At 41.6% G+C, this 16,416-nt stretch overlaps 1 protein-coding gene across 12 annotated transcripts in view; it reads left to right on the top strand.

The window, feature by feature from the left end:
• The window catches only part of SAP30 (Sin3A associated protein 30), a 115,647-nt gene that overhangs the window by 59,104 nt on the left and 40,127 nt on the right, over positions 1-16,416 (top strand). For all 12 annotated transcript variants that reach the window (XM_070045827.1, XM_070045828.1, XM_070045829.1 and 9 more), the window contains one exon: positions 13,094-13,130. The gene's annotated coding sequence lies outside the window, so the exon portion shown is untranslated. The remainder of the gene's footprint in view (positions 1-13,093; positions 13,131-16,416) is intronic.

The raw sequence follows: 16,416 nt of genomic DNA, 5'->3' as shown, positions 1-16,416 counted from the left end.
TCTGAGTTACTTCTCTTAGTATGATAATCTCTAGGTTCATCCATGTTGCTGAAAATGGCATTATTCCTTTCTTTTTTAAGGCTGAGTAGTATTCCATTGTATATATATACCACTTCTATTTTATCCATTCAGCTGTCAGTGGACATTTACGTTGTTTCCATGTGTTGGCTATCATAAATAGTGCTACTGTGAACATAGGGGTGCATGTATCTATTCAAATGAGAGTTTTGTCTGGGTATATGCCCAGTAGTGGGATTGCGGGATCATATGGTAGCTCTACTTTTAGTTTTTTTTTTTTTAACATCTTTATTACAGTATAATTGCTTAACAATGGTGTGTTAGTTTTTGCTTTATAACAAAGTGAATCAGTTATACATATAAATATGTTCCCATATCTCTTCCCTCTTGCGTCTCCCTCCCTCACACCCTCCCTATCCCACCCCTCCAGGCGGTCACAAGGCACTGAGCGGATCTCCCTGTGCTATGCGGCTGCTTCCCACTAGCTATCTACCTTACGTTTGGTAGTGTATATATGTCCGTGCCTCTCTCTCGCTTTGTCACAGCTTACCCTTCCCCCTCCGCATATTCTCAAGTCCATTCTCTAGTAGGTCTGTGTCTTTATTCCTGTCTTACCGCTAGGTTCTTCATGACATTTTTTTTCTTAAATTCCATATATATGTGTTAGCATATGGTATTTGTCTTTCTCTTTCTGACTTACTTCACTCTGTATGACGTACTCTAGCTCTATCCACCTAATTACAAATAGCTCAATTTCGTTTCTTTTAATGGCTGAGTAATATTCCATTGTATATATGTGCCACATCTTCTTTATCCACTCATCCGATGATGGACACTTAGGTTGTTTCCATCTCTGGGCTATTGTAAATAGAGCTGCAGTGAACATTTTGGTACATGACTCTTTTTGAATTATGGTTTTCTCAGGATATATGCCCAGTATTGGGATTGCTGGGTCATATGGTAGTTCTGTTTGTAGTTTAAGGAACCCCATACTGTTCTCCACAGTGGCTGTATCAGTTTGCATTCCCACCAACAGTGCAAGAGGGTTCCCTTTTCTCCACATCCTCTCCAGCATTTATTGTTTCTAGATTTTTTTCTTTTTTTTTTTTTTTTTTGAGGTACGTGGGCCTCTCATTGTTGTGGCCTCTCCTGTTGTGGAGCACAGGCTCCGGACGCGCAGGCTCAGTGGCCATGGCTCACGGGCCTAGCCGCTCCGCGGCACGTGGGATCTTCCCAGACCAGGGCACGAATCCGTGTCCACTGCATCGGCAGGTGGACTCTCAACCACTGCACCACCAGGGAAGCCCTGTTTCTAGATTTTTTGATGATGGCCATTCTGACTGGTGTGAGATGATATCTCATTGTAATTTTGATTTGCATTTCTCTAATGATTAATGAAGTTGAGCATTCTTTCATGTGTTTGTTGGCAGTCTGTATATCTTCTTTGGAGAAATGTCTATTTAGGTCTTCTGCCCATTTTTGGATTGGGTTGTTTGTTTTTTTCTTATTGAGCTGCATAAGCTGCTTATAAATTTTGGAGATTAATCCTTTGTAAGTTGCTTCATTTGCAAATATTTTCTCCCATTCTGAGGGTTGTCTTTTGGTCTTGTTTATGGTTTCATTAGCTGTGCAAAAGCTTTGAAGTTTCATTAGGTCCCATTTGTTTATTTTGGTTTTTATTTCCATTTCTCTAGGAGGTGGGTCAAAAAGGATCTTGCTGTGATTTATGTCATAGAGTGTCCTGTCTATGTTTTCCTCTAAGAGTTTGATAGTTTCTGGCCTTACATTTAGGTCTTTAATCCATTTTGAGCTTATTTTTGTGTATGGTGTTAGGGAGTGATCTAATCTCATACTTTTACATATACCTGTCCAGTTTTCCCAGCACCACTTATTGAAGAGGCTGTCCTTTCTCCACTGTACATTCCTGCCTCCTTTATCAAAGATAAGGTGACCATATGTGCGTGGGTTTATCTCTGGGCTTTCTATCCTGTTCCATTGATCTATCTTTCTGTTTTTGTGCCAGTACCATACTGTCTTGATTACGGTAGCTTTGTAGTATAGTCTGAAGCCAGGGAGCCTGATTACTCCAGCTCCGTTTTTGTTCTCAGGATTGCTTTGGCTATTCGGAGTCTTTTGTGTTTCCATACAAATTGTGAAATTTTTTGTTCTAGTTCTGTGAAAAATGCCAGTGGTAGTTTGATAGGGATTTCATTGAATCTGTAGATTGCTTTGGGTAGTAGAGTCATTTTCACAATGTTGATTCTTCCAATCCAAGAACATGCTATATCTCTCCATCTATTTGTATCATCTTTAATTCCTTTCATCAGTGTCTTATAATTTTCTGCATACAGGCCTCTTGTCTCCTTAGATAGGTTTATTCCTAGATATTTTATTCTCTCTGTTGCACTGGTAAATGGGAGTGTTTTCTTGATTTCACTTTAAGATTTTTCATCATTAGTGTATAGGAATGCCAGAGATTTCTGTGCATTAATTTTGTATCCTGCTACTTTACCAAATTCATTGATTAGCTCTAATAGTTTTCTGATAGCATCTTTAGGATTCTTTATGTATACTGTCATCTCATCTGCAAAGAGTGACAGCTTTACTTCCTCTTTTCCGATTTGGATTCCTTTTATTTCCTTTTCTTCTCTGATTGCTGTGGCTAAAACTTCCAAAACTATGTTGAATAAGAGTGGTGAGAGTGGGCAACCTTGTCTTGTTCCTGATCTTAGTGGAAATGCTTTCAGGTTTTCACCGTTGAGGACGATGTTGGCTGTGGGTTTGTCATATATGGCCTTTATTATATTGAGGAAAGTTCCCTCTATGCCTACTTTCTGCAGGATTTTTATCATAAATCGGTGTTGAATTTTGTCGAAAGCTTTCTCTACATCTATTGAGTTGATCATATGGTTTTTCTCCTTCAATTTGTTAATATGGTGTATCACATTGATTGATTTGCGTATTTTTAAGAATCCTTGCATTCCTGGAATAAACCCCACTTGATCATGGTGTATGATCTGTTTAATGTGCTGTTGGATTCTGTTTGCTAGTGTTTTATTGAGGATTTTTGCATCTACGTTCATCAGTGATATTGGCCTGTAGTTTTCTTTCTTTGTGACATCCTTGTCTGGTTTTGGTATCAAGGTGATGGTGGCCTCGTAGAATGAGTTTGGGAGTGTTCCTCCCTCTGCTGTATTTTGGAAGAGTTTGAGAAGGATAGGTGTTAGCTCTTCTCTAAATGTTTGATAGAATTCTCCTGTGAAGCCATCTGGTCCTGGGCTTTTGTTTGTTGGAAGATTTTTAATCACAGTTTCAATTTCAGTGCTTGTGATTGGTCTGTTCGTATTTTCTTTTTCTTTCTGATTCAGTCTTGGCAGGTTGTGCGTTTCTAAGAATTTGTCCATTTCTTCCAGGTTGTCCATTTTATTTGCATATAGTTGCTTGTGGTAATCTCTCCTAATTTTTTTGTATTTCTGCAGTGTCAGTAGTTACTTCTCCTTTTTCATTTCTAATTCTATTGATTTGAGTCTTCTCCCTTTTTTTCTTGATGAGTCTGGCTAATGGTTTATCAATTTTGTTTACCTTCTCAAAGAACCAGCTTTTAGTTTTATTGATCTTTGCTATCGTTTCCTTCATTTCTTTTTCATTTATTTCTGATCTGATTTCTTTTCTTCTGCTAACTTTGGGGGTTTTTTGTTCTTCTTTCTCTAATTGCTTTAGGTGCAAAGTTAGGTTGTTTATTCGAGCTGTTTACTGTTTCTTAAGGTAGGATTGTATTGCTATAAACTTTCCTCTTAGAACTGCTTTTGCTGCATCCCATAGATTTTGGGTCGTCGTGTCTCCATTGTCATTTGTTTCTAGGTATTTTTTAATTTCCTCTTTGTTTTCTTCAGTGATCACTTTGTTATTAAGTAGTATATTGTTTAGCCTCCATGTGTTTGTATTTTTTACAGATCTTTTCCTGTAATTGATATCTAATCTCATAGTGTTGTGGTCGGAAAACATACTTGAAACAATTTCAGTTTTCTTAAATTTACCAAGGCTTGATTTGTGACCCAAGATATGATCTATCCTGGAGAATGTTCCATGAGCACCAGAGAAAAATTTGTATTCTGTTGTTTTTGGATGGAATGTCCCTTAAATATCAATTAAGTCCATCTTGTTTAATGTATCATTTAAAACTTGTGTTTCCTTATTTATTTTCATTTTGGCTGATCTGTCCATTGGTGAAAGTGGGGTGTTAAAGTCCCCTACTATGAATGTGTTACTGTCGATTTCCCCTTTTATGGCTGTTAGTATTTGCCTTATGTATTGAGGTGCTCCTATGTTGGGTGCATAAATATTTACAATTGTTATATCTTCTTCTTGGATCGATCCCTTGATCATTATGTAGTGTCTTCTTTGTCTATTCTAATAGTCTTTATTTTAAAGTCTATTTTGTCTGATATGAGAATTGCTACTGCAGCTTTCTTTTGGTTTCCATTTGCATGAAATGTCTTTTTCCATCCCCTTACTTTCAGTCTCTATGTGTCTCTAGGTCTGAAGTGGGTCTCTTGTAGATAGCAAATATATGGGTCATGTTTTTGTATCCATTCAGCCAATCTGTGTCTTTTGGTGGGAGCGTTTAATCCATTTACATTTAAGGTAATTATCGTTATGTATGTTCCTATTCCCATTTTCTTAATTGTTTTGGGTTCGTTGTTGTAGGTCTTTTCCTTCTCTTGTGCTTCTTGCCTAGAGAAGTTCCTTTAGCATTTGTTGTAAAGCTGGAGAAGTTCCTTTAGCATTTGTTTTAAAACTGGTTTGGTGGTGCTGAACTCTCTCAGGTTTTGCTTGTCTGTAAAGGTTTTAATTTCTCCATCAAATCTGAATGAGATCCTTGCTGGGTAGAGTAATCTTGGTTGCAGGTTTTTCTCCTTCATCACTTTAAATATGTCCTGCCAGTCCCTTTTGGCTTGCAGAGTTTCTGCTGAAAGATCAGCTGTTAACCTTATGGGGATTCCCTTGTGTGTTATTTGTTGTTTTTCCCTTGCTGCTTTTAATATGTTTTCTTTGTATTTAATTTTTGACAGTTTGATTAATATGTGTCTTGGCGTATTTCTCCTTGGATTTACCCTGTATGGGACTCTCTGTGCTTCCTGGACTTGATTAACTATTTCCTTTCCCATATTAGGGAAGTTTTCAACTATAATCTCTTCAAATATTTTCTCAGTCCCTTTCTTTTTCTCTTCTTCTTCTGGAACCCCTATAATTCGAATGTTGGTGCGTTCGATGTTGTCCCAGAGGTCTCTGAGACTGTCCTCAGTTCTTTTCATTCTTTTTTCTTTATTCTGCTCTGCAGTAGTTATTTCCACTATTTTATCTTCCAGGTCACTTATCCGTTCTTCTGCCTCAGTTATTCTGCTATTGATCCCATCTAGAGTATTTTTCATTTCATTTATTGTGTTGTTCATCGTTGTTTGTTTCATCTTCAGTTCTTCTAGGTCCTTGTTAAATGTTTCTTGCATTTTGTCCATTCTGTTTCCAAGATTTTGGATCATCTTTACTATCATTATTCTGAATTCTTTTTCAGGTAGACTGCCTATTTCCTCTTCATTTCTTAGGTCTGGTGGGTTTTTATCTTGCTCCTTCATCTGCTGTGTGTTTTTCTGTCTTCTCATTTTGCTTATCTTACTGTGTTTGGGGTCTCCTTTTTGCAGGCTGCAGGCTCGTAGTTCCCGTTGTTTTTGGTGTCTGTCCCCGGTGGCTAAGGTTGCTTCAGAGGGTTGTGTAAGCTTCCTATTGGAGGGGACTAGTGCCTGTGTTCTGGTGGATGAGGCTGGATCTTGTCTTTCTGGTGGGCAGGTCCACGTCTGGTGGTGTGTTTTGGGGTGTCCTTGGACTTATTATGATTTTAGGCAGCCTCTCTGCTAATGGGTGGGGTTGTGTTCCTGTCTTGCTAGTTGTTTGGCATAGGATGTCCAGCACTGTAGTTTGCTGGTCGTTGAGTGAAGCTGGGTGCTGGTGTTGAGATGGAGATCTCTGGAAGATTTTCGCCATTTGATATCATGTGGAGCTGGGAGGTCCTTTGTGGACCAGTGTCCTGAAGTTGGCTCTCCCACCTTAGAGGCACAGCACTGACTCCTGGCCGCAGCACCAAGAGCCTTTCATCCACATGGCTCAGAATAAAAGGGAGAAAAAGTAGAAAGAAACAATTAGAAGAAGCAAGCAAGCAAGCAAGAAAGAAAGGGGAAGGAAGGAAGGAAGGAGGGAGGGAGGGAGGAAGGAAGGAAGGAGGGAAGGAAGGAAAAAAAGAAAAAGAAGATAAAGTAAAATAAAGTCAGAAAATATAATAAAGTTATTAAAATAAAAAAATAATTATAAAGAAAAAAATTAAAAAAACAAAACAAAAAAATGGATGGATAGAACCCTAGGACAAATAGTGGAAGCAAAGCTATACAGTATAAATATTGCTCTTAAAGTCCACCTCCTCAATTTAGGATGATTCGTTGTACATTCATGTATTCCACAGACATAAAGTTGATTGTGGAGCTTTAATCCGCTGCTTCTGAGTCTGCTGGGAGAGATTTCCCTTTCTCTTCTTTGTTCTCACAGCTCCTAGGGGCTCAGCTTTGGATTGGGCCCTGCCTCTGCGTGTAGGTAGCTGGAGGGTGTCTGTTCTTTGCTCAGACAGGACGGGGTTAAAGGAGCCGCTGATTCGGGGGCTCTGGCTCACCCAGGCCGGGGGGAGCAAGGGGCACGGAGTGTGGGGCGAGCCTGCGGCAGCAGAGGCTGGCATGACGTTGCGCCAGTCTGAGGCGCACCGTGCGTTCTCCTGGGGAAGTTGTCCCTGCCTCCTGGAACCCTGGCAGTGGCGGGCTGGACAGGCTCCCCGGAAGTGGGGTGTGGATAGTAACCTGTGCTCGCACACAGGCTTCTTGGTGGTGGCAGCAGCAGCCTTAGCGTCTCATGCCCGTCTCTGGGGTCCGCGCTTTCAGCCGTGGCTCGCGCCCGTCTCTGGAGCTCCTTGAAGCGGCGCTGTTAATCCCCTCTCCTTGCGCACCAGGAAACAAAGAGGGAAGAAAATGTCTCTTACCTCTTTGGCAGGTCCAGACTTTTCCCTGGACACCCTCCCAGCTAGCTGTGGCGCACTAACCCCCTGCAGGCTGTGTTCACGCCGCCAACCCCAGTCCTCTCCCTGGGATCCGACCGAAGCCGGAGCCTCAGCTCCCAGCCCCGCCCGGCTCGGCGGGTGAGCAGACAAGCCTCTTGGACTGGTGAGTGCTGGTCGGCCCTGATCATCTGTGCGGGAATCTCTCCGCTTTGCCTACCACACCCCTGTTGCTGCGCTGTCCTCCGCGGCTCCAAAGCTTTCCCCCTCCGCCACCCACAGTCTCCACCCGCGAAGGGGCTTCTAGTGTGTGGAAACCTTTCCTCCTTCATGGCTCCCTCCCACTGGTGCAGGTCCCGTCCCTATCCTTTTGTCTCTATATATTCTTTTTTCTTTTGCCCTACCCAGGTACGTGGGGGGTTTCTTGCCTTTTGGGAGGTCTGAGGTCTTCTGCCAGCGTTCAGTAGGTGTTCTGTAGGAGTTGTTCCACGTATAGATGTATTTCTGGTGTATCTGTGGGGAGGAAGGTGATCTCCATGTCTTACTCTTCCGCCATCTTCTACTTCTGGTTTTTTAAGGAACCTGCATACTGTTCTCCGTAGTGGCTGCACCAATTTACATTCCCACCGACAGTGTAGGGGGGTTCCCTTTTCTCCATACCCTCTCCAGCATTTGTTATTTGTAGACTTTTAATGATGGCCATTCCGACTGGTGTGAGGTGGTAGCTCATTGTAGTTTTGATTTGCATTTCTCTAATTATTGGTGATGTTGAGCTTCTTTGGAGAAATGTCTATTTAAGTCTCCTGCCCATTTTTCTATTTGGTTGGGGTTTTTTAATTTGTTGAGTTGTTCTTTCTTATTTTTAAAGTAAGTGTTTATGGCTATAACTTTCCCAATTAGCAACACTTACATTTCATCCCATAAGTTTTGGCATGTTGTGTTTTTGTTTTCATTAGTCTGTAAGTATTTTCTAATTTTTTTGGTATTTTCTTCTTTGATCCATTTGGTTGTTGGAGTGTATTGTTTAATTTCCACAATTTTGTGAATTTTTTAGTTTTCCTTCTGTTGTTGATTTCTAACTTCTATGCATTGGGGTTGGAGAAGATATTTTGTATGATATCCATCTTTCAAAATCTGAGACTTCATTTGTGGCCTAACCTATATCCTGGGGGATAGCGTATGCGCACCTGAGAAGAATATGCATGCTATTGTTGTGTTTGTTAGATCTAGTTGATCTATTGTATTGTTAAGTGTCTATTTCCTTTCTTATCTTCTGTCTGTTTTTTGGGGTTTTTTAAATTTTATTTTTATTGGAGTATAGTTGACTTAAAATGTTGTGTTAGTTTCTGCTGTACAGTAAGGTGCTGTCTGGTTGTTTTATCCATTATTGTGATAATGGATCACAAAGCATCCAGCTATTATTGTAAAATTGTTTTATTTCTCCCTTCAATTCTGTCAGTTTTAATTTCATATATTTTGATGCACAAATGTTTATAATTGTTTTATCTTCTTGCTTTATTGAAACTTTTATTAATATACAGTGTATTTCTTTGTTGTAAACTTTTTCAATTTTACGTATTTTGTCAGATATTTTTATATCCACCCATGCTCTCTTTTGGTTGCTATTTACGTGGAGTAACTTTTTCCATCCTTTGTTTTCCCTCTATTTGTGTCTTTGGATCGAAAGTGGGTCTCGTAGATATAGTTGTATCATGTGTTTTTATCAATTTTGCCAATCTCTGTCTTTTGATTGAAGAGTTTAAACTATTTACACTTAAAGTAATTACTGATAAGGAGAGATTTACTTCTGTGATTTTGCTATTTGTTTCCTAAATGCCTTGTAGCTTTTTTATTGCTCATTTCCTGTGTTAGTCTTTTGTGTTCAGTTGATTTTTTATAGTGAGATGTTTAAATTCCTTTCTCATCTCCTTTTGTGTATATTCTATAGCTGTTTTCTTTGTGGTTACCACAAGGATTACGTTTAACATCCTAAAGTTATAACAGTATAGTTTGAATTTATACCAGCCTAACTTCAATAACGTACCCAAACTCTGCTCCTTTACAGCTTCATCCCCATCCCTTTCAGGTGCTGATGTCATAAAATTACATCTTTCTACATTGTGTGCCCCAAAACATAAACTAATATATTTTTAAAATTCAGTAGTCTCCTAAATCATGTAGAAAACAAAAAGTGGAGTTACAAACCATTGTTACAATAATACTAGCTTTGATAATTATCCATGTATTTACCTTTATTGAGATCTTGATTTCTCCATATAGATTTGAGTTACTGTTATGGCTTCTAGTGTCTTTTTATTTCTTGCAGGACTCTTGAGCATTTCTTGCAGGACAGGGCCACTGGTAACAAACTCTCTCGCTTTTACCTTGATGTCTTAATTTCTCCCTTACTTTCGAAGGGCAGTTTTGCTAGACATAGAATTCTTGGTTGACGGTTTCTTTTCTTTTAGCATTTTGACTATATCAGCCCACTGCCTTATGGTCTCCAATGATTCTGATGAGAAATCTGCTGATAATCCTATTGAGGATCCCTTGTATGTGATTATTTGCTTCTCTCTTGCTGGTTTCCAGATTTTCTCTTTTTCTTTGGCTTTCAGTTCATCTTACTTGGAGCTTATTGAGCCTGTTGGATAGTTTTTTCTTGATTTTTTTTTTTGGCCACACCACACATCATGTGGGATCTTAGTTCCCTGACCAGGGATTGAACCCATGCCCCCTGCAGTGGAAGCGTGGAGTCTTAACCACTGGACTGCCAGGGAAGTCCCCTGTTGGATATTTATATTCATGTTTTTCACCAAGTTTGGGAAGTTTTCAGCCATTATTTCTTCAGATACCCTCTCTGCCGTTTTCTCTCTCTCTTCTCTTTCTGGGACTCCCACTGTGTGGTGTTGGTCTGCTTTTTGGTGCCTCAGGTCCCTTAGGTTCTGTTCACTTTTCTTCAGTCTCTTTACTTTTTTTTTTTTTTGCGGTACGCGGGCCTCTCACTGCTGTGGCCTCTTCTGTTGCGGAGCACAGGCTCCGGACGCGCAGGCTCAGCGGCCATGGCTGACAGGCCCAGCCACTCCGCGGCATGTGGGATCCTCCCGGACCGGGGCATGAACCCGTGTCCCCTGCATCGGCAGGCGGACTCTCAACCACTGCGCCACCAGGGAAGCCCAGTCTCTTTACTTTCTGTTCCTCATACTTGATCATTCCCTTTGTCCTTTCTTTAAGTTTGCTGATTCTTTCTTCTGCCTGCTCAAATCTGCATTTGAATTTCTCTAGTGAATTTTTAATTTCAGTTATTTTACTTTTCAGCTCCAGAATTTCCTTCTGACCTCTTTCCAGATTTTCTGTCTCTTTACTGATATTTTCATTTTGATCATACATTGTTTTCTTGACTTTCTCCACATGTTCCTTTAGTTCTTTGAACATTTTTATGCAGCTGTTTTAAAGTCTTTGTCTAATATTTCTTCTATTGGATCTTTTTCAGGGACAGAGTCTATCGACCTATTTTATTTCTTTGAATGGGCCATACTTCCCTGTTTCTTTGTATGCCTTGTGATATTTCTGGGTTGAAAACTGGACATTTGAATCTAATAATGTGGTAACTCTGGAAATTATATTCTCTGCCTTCTCCCAGGGTTTGCTGTTTTTTGTCACTGTTTGTTTATTGTTTTTTTTTTTTTTTTGATTCTATAGACTGTATCTCAGCTGAGCGTGTCTCAGGTGTAAACTTAAGGTATTCTTAGGTCTCTTCTGAGACTTTCCTTGGGCATGCCCAATCACTTTCTAATTTTCCCCATATATGTAGTCATTTTTTAATAGTCTAGTCTTTAATATCTGACTACCAAAAGGGGAAAAAGAAAAATAAAGGGGGTTAAAAAAGGGCACTGTCCCTTAAATCTCCTGGCTGTCACTTCAGCCAGATGAGGAGGGACTTCTATTGGTGGGGGAGGGGCTACAACAATGGGCACTGCCTCTTTGTCTACCCCTCTGTGATCAGAAGCAGTCACCAGTGACCAGAGCACAGATCACTGATGTCCTTTTTGCCCATCCAGGCTCCTGCATGCTGTGCAAAGCTGCTCCAGGAACCATGCACAGCTGCCTGCCATGGGGTTGGGGATGGGTAGCTGCTGTTGTGCTGAGAGCTGAAACTGGCCAAAATGAACAGTCCAAGTCTTCCCCTGGACATTGCAAGCCTTCAGTAAGCTGTCCAGAGTTCCATAATAGTTACATCAGACAGATTTCTGCCAGTGCAATTTTTGTCTGGGAGTGGGGGAGACAGACTCTTAGTGCTTCCTACTGCACCATCTTCCCAGAATCTGCCAAGAGTTTAAAAAACAGATTTCCTTTTTTTTTTTTTAAGAGCAGTTTTAGGCTCACAGCAAAACTGAGTGAAAGGTACAGAGATTTCCTATACATCCCCTGTCCCCATTGTCAACAGAGAAATGCCTCTGGATTTTGTAAGTAAAATAAAATCATGTGTAAGAAAACATTTCTTTTTTTTTTTTTTTTTTTTTGCGGTACGCGGGCCTCTCACTGTTGTGGCCTTTCCCGTTGCGGAGCACAGGCTACAGACACGCAGGCTCAGCGGCCATGGCTCACGGGCCTAGCTGCTCCGCGGCATGTGGGATATTCCCAGACCGGGGCACGAACCCGTGTCCCCTGCATCGGCAGACGGACTCTCAACCCCTGCACCACCAGGGAAGCCCAAGAAAACATTTCTTGAGAAAAGGCCAAGTCTGGCCCTTTTAGGACCAAAGCTCGTGCACCAGGGATTCCTCAGTACCTATGAGGGAGAAGCCTTCATGGTTCCTTCTGGGTGTACACGTGAAGTGCAGGAGTAACAGTAATGCTGCCACCCAAAGTCATGTGTTTTCTGTCAGTGGCCCCAACATTTTCCTACTTATCCAGGAGTCGTCTTTCATAATGACTTATCCTACTTGAAGCCTCTTTATTTAAATAGTTGCCAAGTTCTACAGATTCTGTTGCTGTAACATCTCACCCATTGCTATGCTCACTCCCACTCTTCTATTTATTTTTCTTTCCTTTGGCCACACCATGCGGCATGTGGGATCTTAGTTCCCTGACCAGGGATTGAACCCGTGCCCCCTGCATTGGGAGTGCAGAGTCCTAACCACTGGACCACCAGGGAAGTCCCCACTCTTCTATTTCAGACCCGTGTATGTGGATTCTTTCCTGTCATAAGAGTCTCCCAAACAATTCTCCCCTGTGCCAGACACTCCCATCACATGGCAACTAGATGTATCATCCTAGAGCACAGCTCCAATTACCTCATGCTTCTGCTCAAAAACAGAGAAGCTCCCCTATTCCAAAATCAAAGCCTAGAAACTGTCTGGGGCAGTTCCCAATTTCCTGGGGTCCTTTCCCAAAGCCTGAGGTCCTAGGACTAGAGTGAGCATTTTGTTTCTGGGTGCTGTTTCCTCAAAGTGGTGCTTTCTGAGCAACTACCAGATGCAGGAGTTCTGCTTTATAACAGTCTATAAGAAGAAAATAGTAACGTTCTAGACTCTCCAACCTTCACCCCAGAAAAGCCTTTGTCCTTTTCCATTAAGTTGTTTTCTGGCGCCACCTGGTGTTAGGACTAAGCAGCAGTGGCTCTAGAGAAAAAGGAAGAACCCACTATAAATGTTTTATCCCAAACTGAGGATCTTTAGCACCAGAAAGGAACCTTAGAGATCATTTAGACAGATGCCTTGTTTTATAGATCAGTAATTTATCCAGGATTTAGAGCAAGAACTGAATCCGCATTTCAGTCCCAGGCTCCTCAATTTTCCAACACATCCCCCCGACACCCTCCTACCTCAGCCCCCATACCTTCTTAAGCCTCGAAAGGAATTGGGCCAGAGTGATGATGCCACCTTTGGAGGAAGGCAACAAAAGGATATTAACTTTTATTGATCCCTTATTATAAGTCAGTTACTGTACTGAGTACATTTATAATATCTCATTCATTCTTCACAGGTAGCCTGTTCTTATTCCTGTTTCACCGACGGACAAGGTAAGGTTCAGAGAGATTGAGTGACTCATTACAGTTACGTTGTATTATTTGTTCACAATTATTCACTCCCTCCTTGCCCTTGCCATACTTCTGTGTCTGGGCCACATATACACTCACTCTCCTGCCCTCACTGACTTTGGGCGCGGCCACTTCGACTTTCTTTGGTCAATGGAACGTGAATGAACTTGATCGGTACCCCATGAGAGCAAAAGTTTTAAGTTCCGTGCTGCGATTAAATGCACTTCAGCCCTGACCTTCTCTGTGGGGACACCATAACTGAGAGGGTAGCCGTCCCTCCAGCCCTGCCCCTGGAATAGGACACATGTGGAGCAGGGAGGGCCAAGCCTGTCAGTCACAACTGACCCACAGTTAGCCTGCAGCCCATGTGAAACATGAGCAAAAAATAAATATTTGTCCTTTAAGCCAGCGTCCCCCAGCTTTTTTGGCACCAGGGACCAGTTTCGTGGAAGAAAATTTTTCCATAGACCCAGGGCGGGGGTTGGTTTCAGGATGATTCAAGCCCATTACATTTATTGTGCACTTTATTTCTATTATTATTACATTGTACTATACAGTGAAATAATTATACATCTCACCATAATGCAGAATCAGTGGGAGCCCTGAGCTTGTTTTCACTTGCCACTCACTGATAGGGTTTTTTTTTTTTTTTTAACTGATAGGGTTTTGATGTGAGTGTGCAAGCAATTGACTTATTATGGTCTCTGTGCGGTCAAACCTCTCTACTAATGATAATCTGTATTTGCAGCCGCTCCCCAGCGCTAGCATCACTGTCTCAGCTCCCCCTCAGATCACCAGGCATTAAAGTCTCATAAGGAGGGCGCAACCTAGATCCTCCGCATGCGCAGTTCACAGTAGGGTTCGCGCTCCTGTGAGAATCTAATGCTGCTGATCTGTCAGGAGGCGGAGCTCAGGTGGCAATGCGAGCTTCGCTCGCTCTCCTGCCGCTCACCTCCTGTGCGCCCGGTTCCTAACAGGCCGCCGACCAGTACCTGTCGGTGGTCCCGGGGTTGGGGACCCCTGCTTTAAACCAATGAGAATTAGGGGTTGTTTGTTGCTGCAGCAAAGCTGACCCATACAGGATTGAACACAGTCTGATTGACTCCAAAATCTCTCTGGAAACTGTGAAAAAGAACCCTGTTCCCAGGGTGATGTCTAATTTAACGAATTTAAGAACCTATGTGTTAGGTCTTAAGTTGCTAAGGTTCTCGCCTCCTTGGAGTCTTTGCTTAATTTTACCCTTGCACTGACACTTCTCTTGAGGGTCCAATTTAATTCTGAAACCTGCTTCTCCAGCTCCACCTCCTCAGTGCTTTTGATTCCCTTTACTTTGATTTACTTTTTCTTCTTTTTAAAAGCCGTATTACCTTCCAAAATACAGTTAACTTATTTATAATGCATACAGTTTAAATGCTGCCCAGCTGAATGTTAGGAGGGAAGGGGTTTTTTTGGTCTGTTTTGTTTATTGTCATTGTCCTTCCTTAAACAGTGCCTGGCACGTAGTAGGTGCTAAAAAGTATCTGTTAAATGAATGAATGAAAATAGGAGGACACTTCCAAAATCATGGTAGCTGTTGTGTTTTACTAGCTTGGCCAGTAGAGGTCATAGATGAGTTCTTTAAATATCTCGGACCTGCAACTACTTTTATGTGTGTTTTGTGTCAGGGTCTGTCCACCGTGGATGCCTTGGGGATTAGTGTGGGTTGCCATGTGGCAATGATCAATCTGATGGTGGCATTTGGCATATATTTGGCATAAAAACTGCTGAAAGTGAAAAATTGATGATGTCTCAGATTGGTTTCTCCTCCATCTATGACCTAGTCTTGGGAGCCAAGAAAAAAAAAAATGGCAAATAGGATGCAAGATGGCGCAGAAAGTGTCGGCTTTAAGGTTGTGTCTATTTATATAAGTTGCTTGTAAATAAAAGTTAAATTCAAACAGTCGAGAGGATAGTAAATGCTTATTGGCAACTGCAAAGCTATTTGCCTAGATTAACAATGGAACCTTCCAAAAGTGTCTGTGTATGTGTGTTTACAGATACAGCCTAGTAATACTGGAACACTTCACTGACCTTTTCCTCTCCTCTATTACAACAAAAAATGGAATCACAAGCCGTGATTCTGCCTGCAGGTGGTTTATTCTCCCTGGTTCAATAGCTCATGCTAAACTTCACAGTGTGTAACTGCACGGGGGGTAGATTTAAAGGGATGATGAGACTGGATTGGAAGCAAATCATTTTCTTCAGGTTGCATATGATTGATGAGTTCAAGGATAAAAATTTAAGAAGGAAGGAGGTCTAATTTTGTTGCTTGCCTCTCACACACCAGGCACTGAGCTAAATACTTTTACAGGTTATCTCATTCACTGTGCCTGAAGTGAACAGTGTCAAAGATAGCACCTAGCACTTAGTGAAAGCTCAAAAATTACTGAATAAATGAGTGAGGGAGTCGATGACCATTAGGAAAAGGGTCTGTTTCTTTGTTTTGTGGGGTTGTTCCAGGGGGTCGATTTGTTTTATTTCCTCTGTAGAGCTAAATCCAATTGAAACGCAGAATGTGGGTACATTTGTGTTTGGTGTTTATTCATATCACGTGTCCACTTACTGGGCACTGAAAAAGGATGCCTAGAAGGTGGTTCCTGTCACGAGACACTGAAAGGTAGGCGTGGATGGTGAGCTTTGGGGAACGGGCGTTAATTTTGGTCCTGCTGTGAAGCTGACCTTTTCTTTAGAGTCTATGCGATGAAAATTGTAATCACGTAACTTCTACTGATTCTGCTTGACACATGTCACGAGACAAATGTGAGATGCCCTATTTGAAAGGTTTTGTGGTGAATCAATGGGAAAGGTAGCCAATAGTGGGAGTTTAATGAAAGTATTTTGTGATGGCCCTTGGGGAGGGCCTGGGACTAAGTCACAAACTCCGTCCTGCAGCACATGTTGCTCTGGCTTTGTCTCCATCAGTGGATGAACAAAACAGGACAGTAATGCCAATATCATGTACCACCTATACCTCTTCGGCCTCTATGGTTGGGGTGGATTGCCAGACTGAAGAACTTCATTATGTTTGAATATCAGAGATGATGGTTTTCTTGAGCTCTGTGTTGGTAAACAGCCAGATAACATAGTTTTATTCTATTATGAGGCTTGTAGCCAGATAAATGCAAGGGTAGATTCTCCTATGTGATGATATGAAAGAGAATTCGCCAGCTACTCAAGAATACTTCTAGTGTGGGGCATCAGGCAGGGCAGGGGGACACGGTGCCACAGG

This window comes from Globicephala melas, chromosome 6 (assembly GCF_963455315.2).
Source record: "Globicephala melas chromosome 6, mGloMel1.2, whole genome shotgun sequence".
NCBI classification, from domain to species: Eukaryota; Metazoa; Chordata; class Mammalia; order Artiodactyla; family Delphinidae; genus Globicephala; species Globicephala melas.
Note: the sequence above shows the minus strand (reverse complement) of the source record. Positions and strands in the feature narration are given on the sequence as shown.